General features: G+C 49.3%; 1 protein-coding gene across 8 annotated transcripts in view; it reads right to left on the minus strand.

Annotated features, from left to right (window-relative positions):
- MCC (MCC regulator of WNT signaling pathway) overlaps window positions 1-14,715 on the minus strand; it is a 417,242-nt gene that overhangs the window by 43,076 nt on the left and 359,451 nt on the right. The gene's annotated exons all lie outside the window — the stretch shown is intronic.

The following is a 14,715-nucleotide window of genomic DNA, read 5'->3' on the forward strand; positions in this document are numbered from 1 at the left end:
TGCGTGGGGCGGGAGGGAGACTGCACTGGCAGGAGCGAGGCTAAGTCGCAGAGACAGGGGGGCACTCGCAGCTCTTCCCCAGAGACTTGGAGATGAGATTATCCCTGGGGCAGTGGGACAGAATATCTAAACAGTGCTTTTGTGTGACAATGAAAGACAGGGCTCTTTGAATGACTTGTAGAACATACATTAACCTGCACAGAATTTCAATGCCTGCTTCTCTATGGTTACGGCTCAGTGACAAAGGGAAAAGTGTTCCAAGTGAAGGCAGTTGGTAGAAATTGCCCTTTTTGATGACCTTGATTGTTGGCTACAATGTCTAGCTTAAAGGGCAAGCTGACTACAGTACACATGGACTTTTACAAATGGGTAGAAGGCCCTGCTGGAAGAAATTAGCCCCAGGGCACCTAAGGCAGGGCTTCCAAACTTGTAGGCCTGCCAGAATGCCCCAAGGCTTGTTAAACACACAGAATCCTGCCCCAGGGATGCTGAGTAGATGGGGGAAAAAACCCCAGGAACCTGCATACCTAACAGGCTCCCAGGAGACAGCGGTGCTCCCAGCCAGGGGCCCACACCTGGAGCAGCACTGACAGAAGGGACTTCCAAGGCCACGGTGGCGCTTTGGTCCCAGACCCAGGAGGAGCAGAGCCTCTCACCCCTGCCAGCCCGGCGCCAAAACCCCCAGACAAGCCCTTCTCTAAAAGCGACTGGAAAGCTTTCATATGAAGTCTCTTGATGTCTCCATCCTGCTAAATTGGGATCCAAAAGTAATTGAAATTTCAATAATTCATCGACATATTACAAGCCAAATAGGAAAATCCCCTCGGAACAAACTGCATTCATAGTGAAACAGCTAAAAGGTGCCTAATGCTCTGCTGAGGCTTCTTCCGGTGACTGAGGGTTGATGGGAGCGCGTTTCATTCCTGTGACGCGCCAGACACAGGGCTGACCCAAAAGAATTTAGAGACTAGAAAATCCACACCTGTCAAAGCCGAACGGTACCGCTGGTGAGACAGTGCAGGCTCACTGTGGAATGGTGCCCCAGGAACCACGCACGGCTACCGCGTGGATGCCTCCCAGCGAAGCAGGGCTGCGCAGGGGGCCCACATCCCCCATCAGGCCGGCTTCCCGGCACCGGGCAACCTCCCTGGTGAAGACCATGGATCTCAGTTTCTTCTGCTCCGAGAGTCTAACGAGGTCCTGAATCGTGAACAACGTTAACACCACTCCAAGATCTAAAGAGTGCCTGAGTCACTTGCAATACAATCAGCAGTCTGGTCCTAGAATCCCAACTGGTCCACTCATCTTGTTTTTAAATAAATACAAATGATCCTGGGTGATTTACAAAATCTTCATTAAAACTCTCCAAATTAAAAAAAAAAGTTCATCTAATTACTAAACAAAACACATTTAGTGTGGAAAATTGAGATGACACTGAAAAATGAACACAGCCGAAGTACCTATGTTCTTTCTCACTACACAGAGACAGTCACGTCTAGCCATTTCTACAGCATGTCTGCGCACAGGCATGTATGCTTTGGGTAAGTTCGAAATCTAATAATCCACCTTCATTTTACTATTAGTCTTTAAAATCCTCACCTGAGGGTATGTTTATTGATTTTAAAGAGAGAGGAAGGGAGGGAGAGAGAGAGAAAAAAAACATTGTTTTGAGAAAGAAACATCAATTGGTTACCTCCTGCATGTGTCCCGCTGGGGATCAAACCTGCAACCTAGGTACGTGCCCTGACCAGGGATGGAACCCAGGACCTTTCTGGTGCATGGGATGCTCCAACCAACCGAGGCACTTGGCCAGGGCTATCCCTTTCCATTTGAAAAGCTTTGGACCCAGAGAATGTCTCTGAAAACTGAAGGATATTAAGCATGCTTATTCTGGTCTATGCTTTATCATTACTGATCATTGTTAGACACTTAAAAAAATCCAGATGAAGGGAGTGCAATGATTCTGTCCTGGAAGGAGAGAAAGACAGAGGTAGGGTAAAAACAGCCTTCTTTCCCCTCTAGATTTTGCCATGGTCGGTGGTGGAGGGTGTCCTTAATTTCAATGACTAAATGCATAGAAATGAAGGCTGTGGTCTGTCGGTTCAGCCTCGGTGAGGCTTCGGAGGGGAAGACACACTCTGCCATTAGATCCTCGCTTTTACACTCGATGGTCACAGGTTAGGTTGTGTTCCCCAGGACATGTGCCTGGGTTCTAACCCCAGGACCTGTGAGTGTGGCTTTATTTTGTAACATCGTTTTTGTAGATGGAGTTAAGAATTAAGGATCTCTAGATGAGATCACCTTGAATATGGGGTAGGCCCTAAATCTAATGACGGGGGTCCTCACCAGGAACAGGAGAGGAGACTGGAGACAGACACAGGGAAGGAGGCCACGCAGAGGTGGAGGCAGAGCTTGGCCACCAGTCAAAGAACAGCAGGACCCGGAGCTTGGGCAGGAGTACAGCCCTGCCAGCAACTCGATTTTGTGGGCCCCGGAACTGTGAGAATACACTTCTGCTGTGTTAAGCCACCAAGTTGGAGCTAATTAACTCACATATTGACCTTCTTTTTTCTTTTTTAGATTTTATTTACTTATTCTTAGAGTGAGAAAAGGAAGAGAGAAAGGGAGGGAGGGAAACATTCATTGGTTGCCTCTTGCATGCCCCCAACTGGGGACCTGGCCCACAACCCAGGCATGTGCCCCGATTGGGAATTGAACCAGCAACCTTTTGGTTTGTGGTGTGATACGCGACCCACTGAGACACACCAGACAGGGCTGCCCATCTTTCATGGAAGATATCTTACTGAAGAAAGTACAGGGTGGACAAAGGTAGGTTCACAGTTGTGAGCAAGCAAAACACAGAGTTTATTCTTATTATTATATTTTCCATATGAACAACTGAAAACCCACTTCTGCCCACTCCATATGTTTCTCTCTACAAAATACATGGTTTAGAGTCAGGGGATAGGCAGAAACAACAGCTACTCGTAAGCAAAAAAAATCAGTATTTGTGGGAAGGTCATTCACCAGCCTGTGCAGCCTTTCTCAATTGGAATTCTTCAACACAGCACAGAATGCGATTTGAAAGACCATTTTTTCATTCCTCCTAAAGTTAGTGTGTAGCCAGTACCTGTGCAGATGCCAAAAGGGAAGCTAATCTCCTGCACACACTGCAAACCTGGGAGAGCATGAAGGGGAGTCTCTTATCTCTCAGGGGCTCACAGCCCAGCCCACGTCACAGAGCAAACGTGCTCTGAGAAGGGGCGGGGGCGGCAAGTGTCCCAGTGTGAGAGGAACCGCACCCCTGCCTCCCCAGAGCAGGAAACACTGGGATTCGATCTTGAAGGCTGAGTATTTGTTCAATAAGCAGTAAGAAAAGGGCAGTGGGGGAGGCTCTGAGGGGTTCAAGTAAGGAAATGACATTAAAACGCCAGAACTCTGCTTCTCTCATTTATACCTCAACGACTCTCAAAGGGAGAGAAGGGCTTGATAAAGATCACTGATCAGAGGAGAGAAGGGACTGGAGTGAGGAAGAACAAGGGGGTGAGTCAAGAGCGGTACCGACAGCTCAGGTGAGAAACGATGAGGCGCACACACAGTGAACCGGGAGCGAAAACAGCAACATTCGGCCTAGGTCAGCACTGTCCGCTATGGCCACACCCGGCTCGTGAGCACTTGCTGTGTGCCTACTATACTCAAGGAACTGAATTTTTAACTGTCTTCTATTTTTGCCAATGTAAATTCAAATTTATATAGCTGTATGTAGCCAGTAGCTAGTGTACCGACCAGTGCACTTCTAGAACGATTCAAGGAGGTAAAACCAACCAACCAAGAAACAGAAAAACAAAAAAACCACCCAATCCCGTGGCTGGGTGACTTAGTGGATTCTAGTGCTACTCAGCGAAACAGAGAAAACATGGGAAGGAGTCGATGTTTTAGAGAGAAATAAAGATGCCAGCTCTGGACGGACACGCTGACTCTGAGGAAGCATCCGGTATGTGAGTGAGGACATTCAGTCAACAGTGGAGAAACACGGCCTGAGGAAAGGAGGTCAGGACTGGGTGCAGCACGCAGGAACCGTGGGCTGCCCAGGCAGAGGTTCGGCAGTGGTGCCGCGAGGAGAGTCTACAGAGCACGCTGGACCGAAGGGTCAGCGGGGGGCAGTAAGGAGGGGGCACTTCTGCTCTGGGAGAGACAGAAAACAGGTAAGGACAGGCAGTGAGGAAGGTGAGTTTGCCGGCTGGAGGAGGAGGATGGGGGCAGAGGGGGCCTGTCTGTAGGTCTCTGTGCACCAGAAAAGAGCTAAGGCGCTCTGCTGGGGGCAAGGGAGGGGAACAGCAGCCATAGGAAATGAGGATGAAAGCTGACGCAGGACCAGAAACAGAGGGGAAACGACCAGCTTCCACTGCACTGAAACTCAGCTGGGCTCTTTCATTCAGGGCAGTGGACTGAGTACACAGTCAAGAATAAGAAAGATTAAAACCATAACAGTGAAAAGAATGTGCTTGGGGCACTAGCAGAAAGAAGAGCTGGGCACATTCCTTAAAGGCAGAGTGGAAGGAAGAGAACTGATGAAAGAAACAGAAGGGAAAAGCCAAATTCTATAAACCACACAGGGGGAGGTGGCCCATCACCTGAGGAAGGTGGGCGGGGTTTAGACTCTCACCTGGACAGGTACGCCGAAGGAGGAGGAGAAGTGGGCTGCGAACAGGAGAAGCAACTCTTTGTATCCAGAACTAATGGCAATTTCCAACATACGACAGCCCCAGCTAAAATAAACAGGCACTCCTCCTATTAAGAATGCATAGAAATGCTGCATAAAAAGAAACAATGAGAAAGAAATCCATTGCCAAGTTGAAAAGAAAGGCAATAAAATCTCCAGATGCCAGAAGCAAAGCGAAACTAAAGCTAAAGCGGTGAGGAGGGACTGGTGTCGCAGCAAGCCAGGGGAAGTGAGAGCAGGTGGGACCCAGAATGGTCACACCAGGACAGGGTGGGAGGTGACGAATCGGTCCCTGAAAGTCAGGCTGTTGGAGCTGATCCTCCACAGAAAGCCAGAACCTTCCTGCCCCCGCCTCCCCGTCTGTGAAAAGGGGACTGAGAGCACTGCCCGTGAGGCCAGAGAGAAACCCCAGGAAATTAAAGTCCCAGACCCTGACACGTTCGGATGTGGAGTCCAAATGTGTACTGTCTGCAAACTGGGAGGCGGGTGATGTCACCTACAAGAGAACAGTGAAAGCTGGTCTGGATTTTGCTGGGACACATGCTGCCTAGTAAGTCACCCACCCGGCTGTATCAGAACAGGGGACTTAAGGCTCCACGAGCATGAAGGTGCCGGACATGCAGGTGTGACAGCAGAGAAGGGAGGATGAAAGCAACCTAAGCCAGGAGATGAATTCACCCCAGAAGAAATGAAAATAAAGGACACAGTGACCTACAGCACAATCAATACATTTGTGATCCTTAAGAGATAATAGAAGTTTCCACAAAGAATAAAAAAGTTGAAACACAAACAGGCAGATATCAAACAAGTACAGGTAGATGAGAGAAAAATGCCAGTGGAAGATATAATCGATAAAATAAAAATCAGTGCACTGGTTGAACTCCAGACTGGATAAAACTGAAAAGAGAATTAGTGCACAGAGAAATTAATTCAGAGCACAGCGTGGGGAGCTAAGAAGATACACAATACGCAAGTGTCGACGAGAGACGTGAATGACTGCTGAGGCCCCAACAGGAGTTCCAGAGGAAGAGAGCAGGGGCCCCGGCTGGGCAGCTCAGCTGGTCAGAGCACCATCCCTGTAGGCCAAGACTGCAGGTCTGATCTCCAGTCAGGGCACATCAAAGAAGCAACCGATGGAGGCATAAATAAGAGGAACAACAAATCAATATCTCTCCTCACTCTCAAAACAAACAACCTAGGAAATGACTGAGAAACATTTGAAAAGAAAGGAGGTGAGTTTTCCAGATATGGAGACAGAGAAGAGCCTTGAGACCAAATTATCGCATCAGGGGCTAAGGAGGTGTGATGGTTTTTAGATTTGTTGGCAAATCCTTCGATACTCCTTCCATCAAGAGGTGGAGTCCGATTCTCTTGTGAGTGCCTGGCTTGAGAGGTTACATCTAATACACAGGATGCAGTGGAAGTGAGACCAAGTCACTTCTGAGGCCAGGTTTAAAAAGGTGACACCTCGCCTCACTCTCCCCCTCGGGATGCTGCCCCTCACCAGCCAGCCGCTCCACGGTGAGACAGCGAGGGAGAGAATGCGGCCCGACCAACGGCCCTGCCGCGCCCCACACTGTAACCAGCCTCACCCGCCAGACATGAGGGAGAGAGGCCTTTCAGGTGACTGCGACCCCAGCCTCCACCTGACGGCAACGCACCTGCGCCGCCTGAGAGCTGCTGTTGGGGCCACACGGAGGAGAACACCTACGTGTTGTTGCACGCCTCTACACATGCGGTAGTTCGTTATGCTGCTAAAACTAACTGGAACAGGGGGACAAAAAAACAGAAGGTGTAAAGAGATCATCTTAAAAGCTGCCTAGTGGGGGAGTGAGACACCCTGGCCTCCGAGGGCTGGGCGCTGGGTGGCTGCATTCGCCACCGCGTCGCCAGCACCACGAGCAGGGTCTGACACTGGGTCATTCAGTCTAAGTTTTAAAAATCTGTCAACTGAAGCCCAACACTCAGGTAGACTGTCACGGCAGACTGAACCACGGCCCCCAAAGAGTCCACGTTCTCATCCTGAAACCATGAAGATGCTCACCTAAAATGGCAAAAGGATGTTTGTAGGGATGTTTAAGAATTTTGAGATGGGAAGGTTATCCTGGATAATCTTACAGGGACCCAGTGGTCACAAGGGTCCTTGTAGGAGAGGAGCAGGGGTGCGGGAGCTGGAGAGGTCTGCAGGTGCCCTGCCGCTGGGGACGGCAGGGGGGGGGGGGCGCATGCACCGAGGAACGCAGGCTGCTGTCCAAGCTGGAAGAGGCGAGGGAGCAGAACCGCCCCGGTTCCCAGGGGGAAGGCAGTGGCGACGACGCTTGGACCGCAGGGAGCGAGACGCGTGTTGGACTCTGAACTCCGGAATTGTAAGACAATAAATCTGTAGAGTTGGAAGCCACTACATCCATGGCAATTTGCTACAGAAGCAATAGGGAAGTATGTCCTTATCATCAAGAGTGTTGCCAGAAATAAAGATGAAGGACTTACCTTCAAATTCTTTGCCAAGAGACCTTTGCTGAAAGCACTTCCTAAGAATACATGCTTTTCAGTAACAAGAATATTGAACCCAGAAAAAGACGGGATGAAAGAACTAATGGAGACCACCCAAACGGGCAGGGAGGGGGGCGGAAGGAACCCTGCCGTGCTGCGGCGAGAGGCTGGACTGACCAGCCGTTCCGAAGGCTGCAGCGCAGGACTCGGTCCCAGCGAGAGGGCGCACGGCCAGCACCCTCAGCCTCAGCCCTGGACGTGCGTTCCAGAGAAATTCCCACACGGGACCCCCCGGGACATGAGCAAGGCTACCTGCACTGCAGCGCTGTTTGTGGTGGCAGGGAGCGCACCTGCCGGGCACGGCGAACGTGGCGAGTGGCCGCCACAGACACTAGACCCGTCGGCAGTGTGGAGAGACCTTAACATGAGAGTGCCGGGGGCAGGGGTCGGGGTTGGGGGGAGGAAAGGAAAGAAACCCACAGCACAGTGACCTTTACGTGGACTAAAAACAGCACACAAAACACTGTGTATAAGGACACATGAAGTGAGAGAAAGGAAACAGGATAGAAAAGGAACAAGTACATTAACATCGGGACCTTTCATGGATCAGTGAGTGGGCCTGTAACAGAGGAATGTATTTGGCTTATCTCTGTGCCCTGCAGGACAAATTAAAACAAACACAAGAAAGAAAGTAAATACAAAGATGAGCGGTCGGGAGCAAAAGAGCTTACCCGAAGCCAGGGAGTGAGAGGCTGGCGATGAAGAACGTGGTGCTAGAGGCGTCCACGGAAGGGAGGAGGGCGTGCTGGGGGTGGGGCACAGAGGCGGGGTTCTGAAATGAGGGCAAATTCACTGAAAAAATGAGGCCAGAACAAGCGCACGATGGGACGGGCCAGCCAGCCACTAGTCCCTTCAGTCTCCCAGGAGGAGCACCGGACCACGGACAAGATGAGCCGGCCCCTTGATGAAGCCATCTGTGACCGGCTCATGGAGAGTGACAAGCAGGAATGGAAGGCGGCGGCGGAGCAGAGTTCCGCGCAGGATCAGAAACATCATCATCACCAGAGAAGAATGAGCCTGTTCTGCTTACGACACACAGCGGCATTCACTGGGTAGCTGTAATTTCAGGCAATGAGGTTGCCATTCACAACTTCAGCATGTAATGGAGCTGGTGGAGATGGCTTCTACCCTGCAGAAGGGTGAACCCCTGGCCTGAAAAGCTCTAGGTAGTGAGCTTGGGGCAGTTTGTTCCTCCCTGTGCAGTTCTCACCAAGCTGCCCCCTAGAAGTCTAGGCTTTGTGGGTATTTTGCAGAGGACCACTCTCTTACTTAAGATTTTATACATTTCTTAGGGCCCTCGAACAAATTAGAAATCCGAATGTATTTACAGAAAAAAAATATTTAACCCTATAAACATCATTTACATAGCGTTTCAGGAAAACAACATTGTATCACTAATGGCAATTTTGAGAAGGCTGAATCAAAGAGAAAGACCACCAAACAGAAGGAAAACAAATCCGACAGCATTTCATTTTCATTCTCTGAAGACTGCAGGTGTACTGCTCTCTTTCCGTTTACAGTCTACCGCGGAACCTGGATGGATTATTGAAATGGCTGCCTCGGGGAAGAGGTCAGTGTGTTGGCTGTCTTCCTAATTTCTCGCCAGCTTTCCAACAAACGAAGTCAGCTGTTTTCTTTATAGCCAAGAGTTCACCTACAAACAGCCTGACCTCCTCCAAGGAGGGAGCTAGTTCCTGGATGGATAAGCAAGCACTGGTGCCCACGACTATACTCATTACCTCATCACTTCCCCAGCACAAATGGGCAGGAAGCCCCATCAGAATAACTGGACCTGTTTCCAAACAAGACACCTGGGAACCACAGTGCTGAGGGCTTTTCGCCTGCATCCCACTTAAAACTTCCGCAAACGACAGCAAGGAGGGGTGACAGCTTTTACCAGTAATTCTCTATGGGGCTCAGCTCGAGCTAAATCAAGTGCATACACAAAAAGCTTACGTTCTACGAGACAAGCTCAGGTTGCCTTGACTTAATATGTTGCCTTAGAAGGCCGGGAAGATCGGTCCATGGAGCCCTAAGGGACCCGGCACCCACGCTGCTGCGGTAACGGAGGATGTTTACTGACTTCGGGTCTGCGTGGAAGCAGGAAACAGGGTGGAGGGAAAGGGTGGAGAGAACACAGGGAAATAGTTCAAACAACGAAAACTGCATCCCGTGGTAAGGCTACCAGAACCTAAATTTTGGTGCTGAGAGTTAACGTCAGTGTGGACCACGACAAGATTTTTACACTTCTGTGGGCCAGAATTTTCTCATCTCTCAAAGGGATGTAATAATAGTACCCGTCTCACAGAATTCTGGTGCAGATTAGACGAGAAGTGCATACATCACTGCTTATCACAAACAAATGCTCAAATGATGTTCAGTGTTATAGGCTTTAAGTCTGGCTTTGTCTTCAGAGGTGTCTGCTTTTAGTCTGTGGGGGGTGTGCTCATCCTGTAAGTGTTCAAAGACTATTAATATTGTCAGTATTAATAGGACCTTAAAAATAAACTTTATCAAGATTGCACTGAAAAGAAAAACATTGCATCGGTAAGGGACACCTTGTGACACTGTTTCACTGGATGAGCAGGGGAAGTTCCACCCTGGCCGACCAGGCAATGCCTCCTCGCCTTCCGAGCCCTGGGGGCCCAGGTCCTGCCAGACCCCAGTGGAGCACACCCTCTCTGCCCTCCCTCCTCCAACTGCGAGCCCTGGTGAATGGACAGAGCAGGGTGGAGAACCCCTTGTCTTTCAGATGCAGGGTTCATCACTGCCACACCGCAGGCCCCAGGAGGAGAAGGCCAGGTGAGCAGAAGGCATCGGAACAGCTGCGGACCTCTCTGTCTCGCTCTGACTGCTGGGAGGGAGGTGGAGCTGCCCACAGAGGCTCTGGGCCCACGTCCAGCGTGTGGCTGAAAGGCACTGCCTTCCCTTTCCTGTGCTGGGATCGCAATGGGGAAGTGGGCTGGGGTCCCAGACCCCATGTGCTAGTTCAGCGGCTCATGGAAGAGCCTGGGCACGTGTCCTTTGAAAGCGCTCCCCAGTGACCCTGACACACACGCTGAGAGCCACCCCACCGAGGAGGAGTGGGAGGGCGCGCTCCTCTGGCACTCAGGCTCACGTCTAAGTCCATGGGGCATCTCACTCAAAGCAAATAAACCAGCTGGGTTAGGAACATTTACTGCTCAACAAATAGGCATGTGCCCCCTCCGTGGGTCAGGTGAAGCACCTGTCTAATTCTGGCCATCGGGCCATCGGGGGAGCCTTTAGTGCAGAACAGGTCCGTTTAGACGATGTTTTAGAGGATAGTTGCCACCAGCCTGGGTGTCTGAGTGAGTACGTGGAACAGAGCGGTGTCCCCATCCCCAGACCTGCATGGATATGCAGTGCAAGTCAGAAGCTTCTCTGCTGTGCTTCCCACTGAGATGTGGGGGTCAGTCTGTTACTGCTGTATAACCTGTCCTTATCCCAACACACCAGCCGTACACGGGGGGCCACCCGAGGGCCGTGCACTGAGGCTGCAGGAGGAGCCCGGCCGCCAGACCGCTCCTCTCAGCTTCCTCCTGCAAGGCCTGGTCAGCGCTGGAGGTATGGGAGCGGGACTTGTGTTTTCACAAATCTTTTTATGAATTAAACTTTGCTAACATTAGCATCCTCTACCTCATCATACGAAGAAAATTCTAAGAAGGATGGGGCAAATAAGAAATGAATAAAGTCCCATTGAGGACTAAGGAAGACTGCTTACACATGACTATTTAGCTGTTAAAGCCGGAGACATAGGCCACTGTTCATAACCCACATTTTATTTTTTGTTCCTTTAATTTGAAAATTAAAGAACAAGAATATGCCTATATTTTCACTGCCTAGATTTAGCCTCTGTTGATAATATTTTGGCGTATTAGCTTCCTTTCTGTCTTCAAACGTCTGTAATAAAAATTATACAACTATAAGAATACCTTCATTTCAAAAAGAGACTAGTACAGCCAAGTTTAAGTGCCCTTGGACTTCTACCCCTACAACTATTATTATGAGGCTCAGTTTATGTTGCTCTGGGCTATTGTAAATATTTTTACATACACAGTTGATTTGGATTTATGCATCTATGAGTTCACGGCAGATATGAGGCGCAGCCCTGCGGCCCTGCTTTTCCACATGGGGGCGCTGTGGTCAGCTCAAAGTGGGGCAGAAAGGGGAGAGAGAGCTCGCCAGGTCTAAGGCCAAAGAAGGTGGAGCAAAGATGAATCTTTGCTTAACCTACACAAGGCCACAACCATTTCACTTCCAGAAACAGCTCTGCTGTTTTGAATTTTCACTTAAAAATACCAAAGAGCACTGACTTAGCCTGTAACTAAAACCAAAAGAGACGCTCTGAACAAAGGGAATGGCTGCTGCAGAAAGAGACCACTCCCTGGCCCTGTTGTACGGTACTCTAAATCTTATTTCCCAGTAGGGATGGGAGGCCTAGTAGTACATACGTTATATATGAACTAATTAGTAGAAAGAAGTCCATAAAATACATGATCAACCCTTAAGGTAATTACTCTTTCTAAGCGGGCCCTCTGTTTAATTTGGATTCCCTCTTCAGCTCCTTCCAGCGTGACCTCTGATCGACAAGTGCCCTTGGAGGTGAGGTGGGTAAACACTGAAGCGGGTTTGATTTCGTGTTGAGGAGCTGCTCAGTGTTTAGAAACCGGCACTGACGGGTTTGTAAGCGGTGGCTCTGGGGGAGGACCTTGGGGACACTGTAAATCACCGTGGTTGGTGAGTTCATGCCCTACTGAGTGCTGGACACCCCGCCCCCAACAGCCTCTGGGATCTCTGCTGTAGGGGAGTGTCTGTGGGTGGACGCAGTGTGGCTCCCCCCTGCCTGTCACAGTCACAAACTTAAAAGTGGCCCCAAGGATGTGGGGCTGATCTCCCTGAAAGAGAAGGGGCTGGAAACTGAGTTCAGCCACACGGCCAATGATTTGATCCATCACACCTACCTAATGAAACCCCAATAGAAACTTTAAACACGGAAGCTTGGATACACCTCCCTGGTTGGCGATAACTGAGTGCCATCCCACATCCTGGCCAGAGGGAGGCAATGCCGTCCAGGGCTCCGCCCCCGGCAGAGGATGGCTGGGTGCGCCCTCTCCAGACTTCGTGTGAGCATCTCTTCTGATAGCGGGTTCTGATTGGTACCTTTTTGCTATAATAAAACCGTAATCAGTTCTAAAAACTGGCCCCCAAAAGTACATGACAGGATTGTTATTTTTGAAAAGCTTAAGGAGTACGTGGGTCCTGAGAGCGACGGAAATTTCTCCTTCCTTTCACGCATCCATTCCCAGTTTCACCTACCCCCCCCCCCCCCCCCCCCCGCCCAAAAGGTACATTACCAGAAATTTGGGGCTGGTTTCTGTGAAGGAGGCCGGGTGAAAGGAAGGAAATGGGTACTGGAGCATTCTGGAAGTTTACCTGTCCTTCTTTCTGGCCAAGGAGCCAAATGGCAGCCATTTACTAAGCTGGATTTCAGCGTCCTTGTTTGTGTTTTAAAAGACGTTAGGTGAACTAGGCGATCATTTTATTACATGGATCCAATGAACACAGAACAATGAACTCCATTAATGTAACATTGCATTTAGGAATCAAGAGTGATTGGATTGGAAAAGAGATACTTGCTGTCTTCTTATCACTGGTCGAAATACTGCCCTATCCCCTCCAGAAACAAGTTAATTAATGTGAAGGGTTTTAAGGACATTTTGAGGGAGAGTAGCCAAAATAGAGAGATGGAAACTTCCAATAAGGGTGACTTATTTGGTTCAAAACAGTTTGTCTCTTGAATTTACTGGTGATAACCAGATTCAAAGAGGAAGCAGACCCCAGGGATGAAGGAAACCCAGGGTACAAGGAAGAAATTCTGCTGCCATGACCTCATGCCATGAACTTGCAGAACTTTCTGAAGAATTTCTGTAAGATCTGAGAAAGAACTTACATGGCTCACACTTGATTCAAGTTTATAATTTCAACAGGGCACAGATTCATGAGTCTGTGATCACATCCAATTTGCTTTACCAAACTATCTGGGGAAGACACTGATCATTTTTCGTACATGGCAGTTGACCTAAACAATCAGTAAAAGAGGCAAACAGTGTGAAGAAGCTGGACCTGCCTTCACCTGTCCTTCCTATAAGCTCCCAGGGCACCCTCTGCGCTCACCCCTCCCTGCCACTTGACATGTGCCATTCTAATGACCTACTTACTCACCGGTCTCCCCCAAATCCTTCCAGCCAGGGGCAGCGTCCTGTTCATCACTGCAAGCCCTCTGCTGGCACTGAGGAGATTACCACTCATGTTTATGAGATGAATGAACAAGTGAATGAAGAGCAAAGAGCTTCCCTTCTAGAGTAATTCTACCTGCCCTACATGAAGCCCATTTCTCTAAGTGTGAGGAGATGAATGGTTATATTTCAGAGCATGCAGAAATAAATGCTTATGTCATTGAATAATGAGCTGGGACCACTAATAAAAATTATTTGCCTGTTGTCTGCTCTGCCAAGTAGCCCAATCTGTTAAGTGACATGAAAGATCTAATTTAATTAAATCTTGAACAAGGCTCAGAAAACCTACAGAGAGCACTTTGTTTAATTGCAGGCAGGGGGCAAGCACCAATCCTATTGATCCGGTCAGCTCAAATTCTATACAATAAATGTGGGCAGTGAACAAAACAAAACAAAACAAAACAAAACAAAACATGGCCCCAACTGCTCTTCAGGCAACTCTGATGGGCTGTGGACTCAGAGCCGCCAGGAAGGCAGCGAAGGCAGGCCCGCCAGTGTGTCCTGTGGCGTCACAAGCAGGGACGTGAAAGCGAACTCCGTCACTCCACAGAGCTGCGCTTGACGAAGAACAGGAGACGCCGACCACAAAAAAATCCAGGTTCCTCTGCGGGGAAATGACATGTAATGGGTGGTGGTGGGTGGAAGCCACCCAGCATTTAAAGGCATCGAGTAAATTCCCTGAGACTCACAACTGTCTTGAAATAAAGAGAAATACATCTAATCCATGAGCATGTGTACAAGTTCCTGAGGAGAGTTCCAGTTGAGGAAGAGATACAAGTTCTTCAACATGTTTACTTGGAGGTAATTGAAATGTAAATTATACAAACTTAATATAAAACCGTGTTAACTGCAAAACTTAAACTACCTTTTAAGTGTGATCAGAAAAAAGGCTGCCTGAGCATGCTATGATTTATTAGCTAATTGTCCCGCATTGGGTATTAGTATCGCCCCCACTTCACGAAAGAGAAAACCGAGGCTCAGAGAAGGCGGGTCACTTGCCAAAGACGCACAGTGATGTGGGAGGCCAGGCTTCAGAGCCCCGGGGCCACACGTCACCAAACTCCTCGGCTCTTAACACCAACCTCCAGAGTTGGAGAAAATACTCAAAGAAGGCGGGCTGGCTTT

The sequence above is a fragment of the Artibeus jamaicensis genome, unplaced genomic scaffold, assembly GCF_021234435.1.
Source record: "Artibeus jamaicensis isolate MK-2021 breed Jamaican fruit bat unplaced genomic scaffold, CSHL_Jam_final contig_402, whole genome shotgun sequence".
In the NCBI taxonomy this organism is placed as follows: Eukaryota; Metazoa; Chordata; class Mammalia; order Chiroptera; family Phyllostomidae; genus Artibeus; species Artibeus jamaicensis.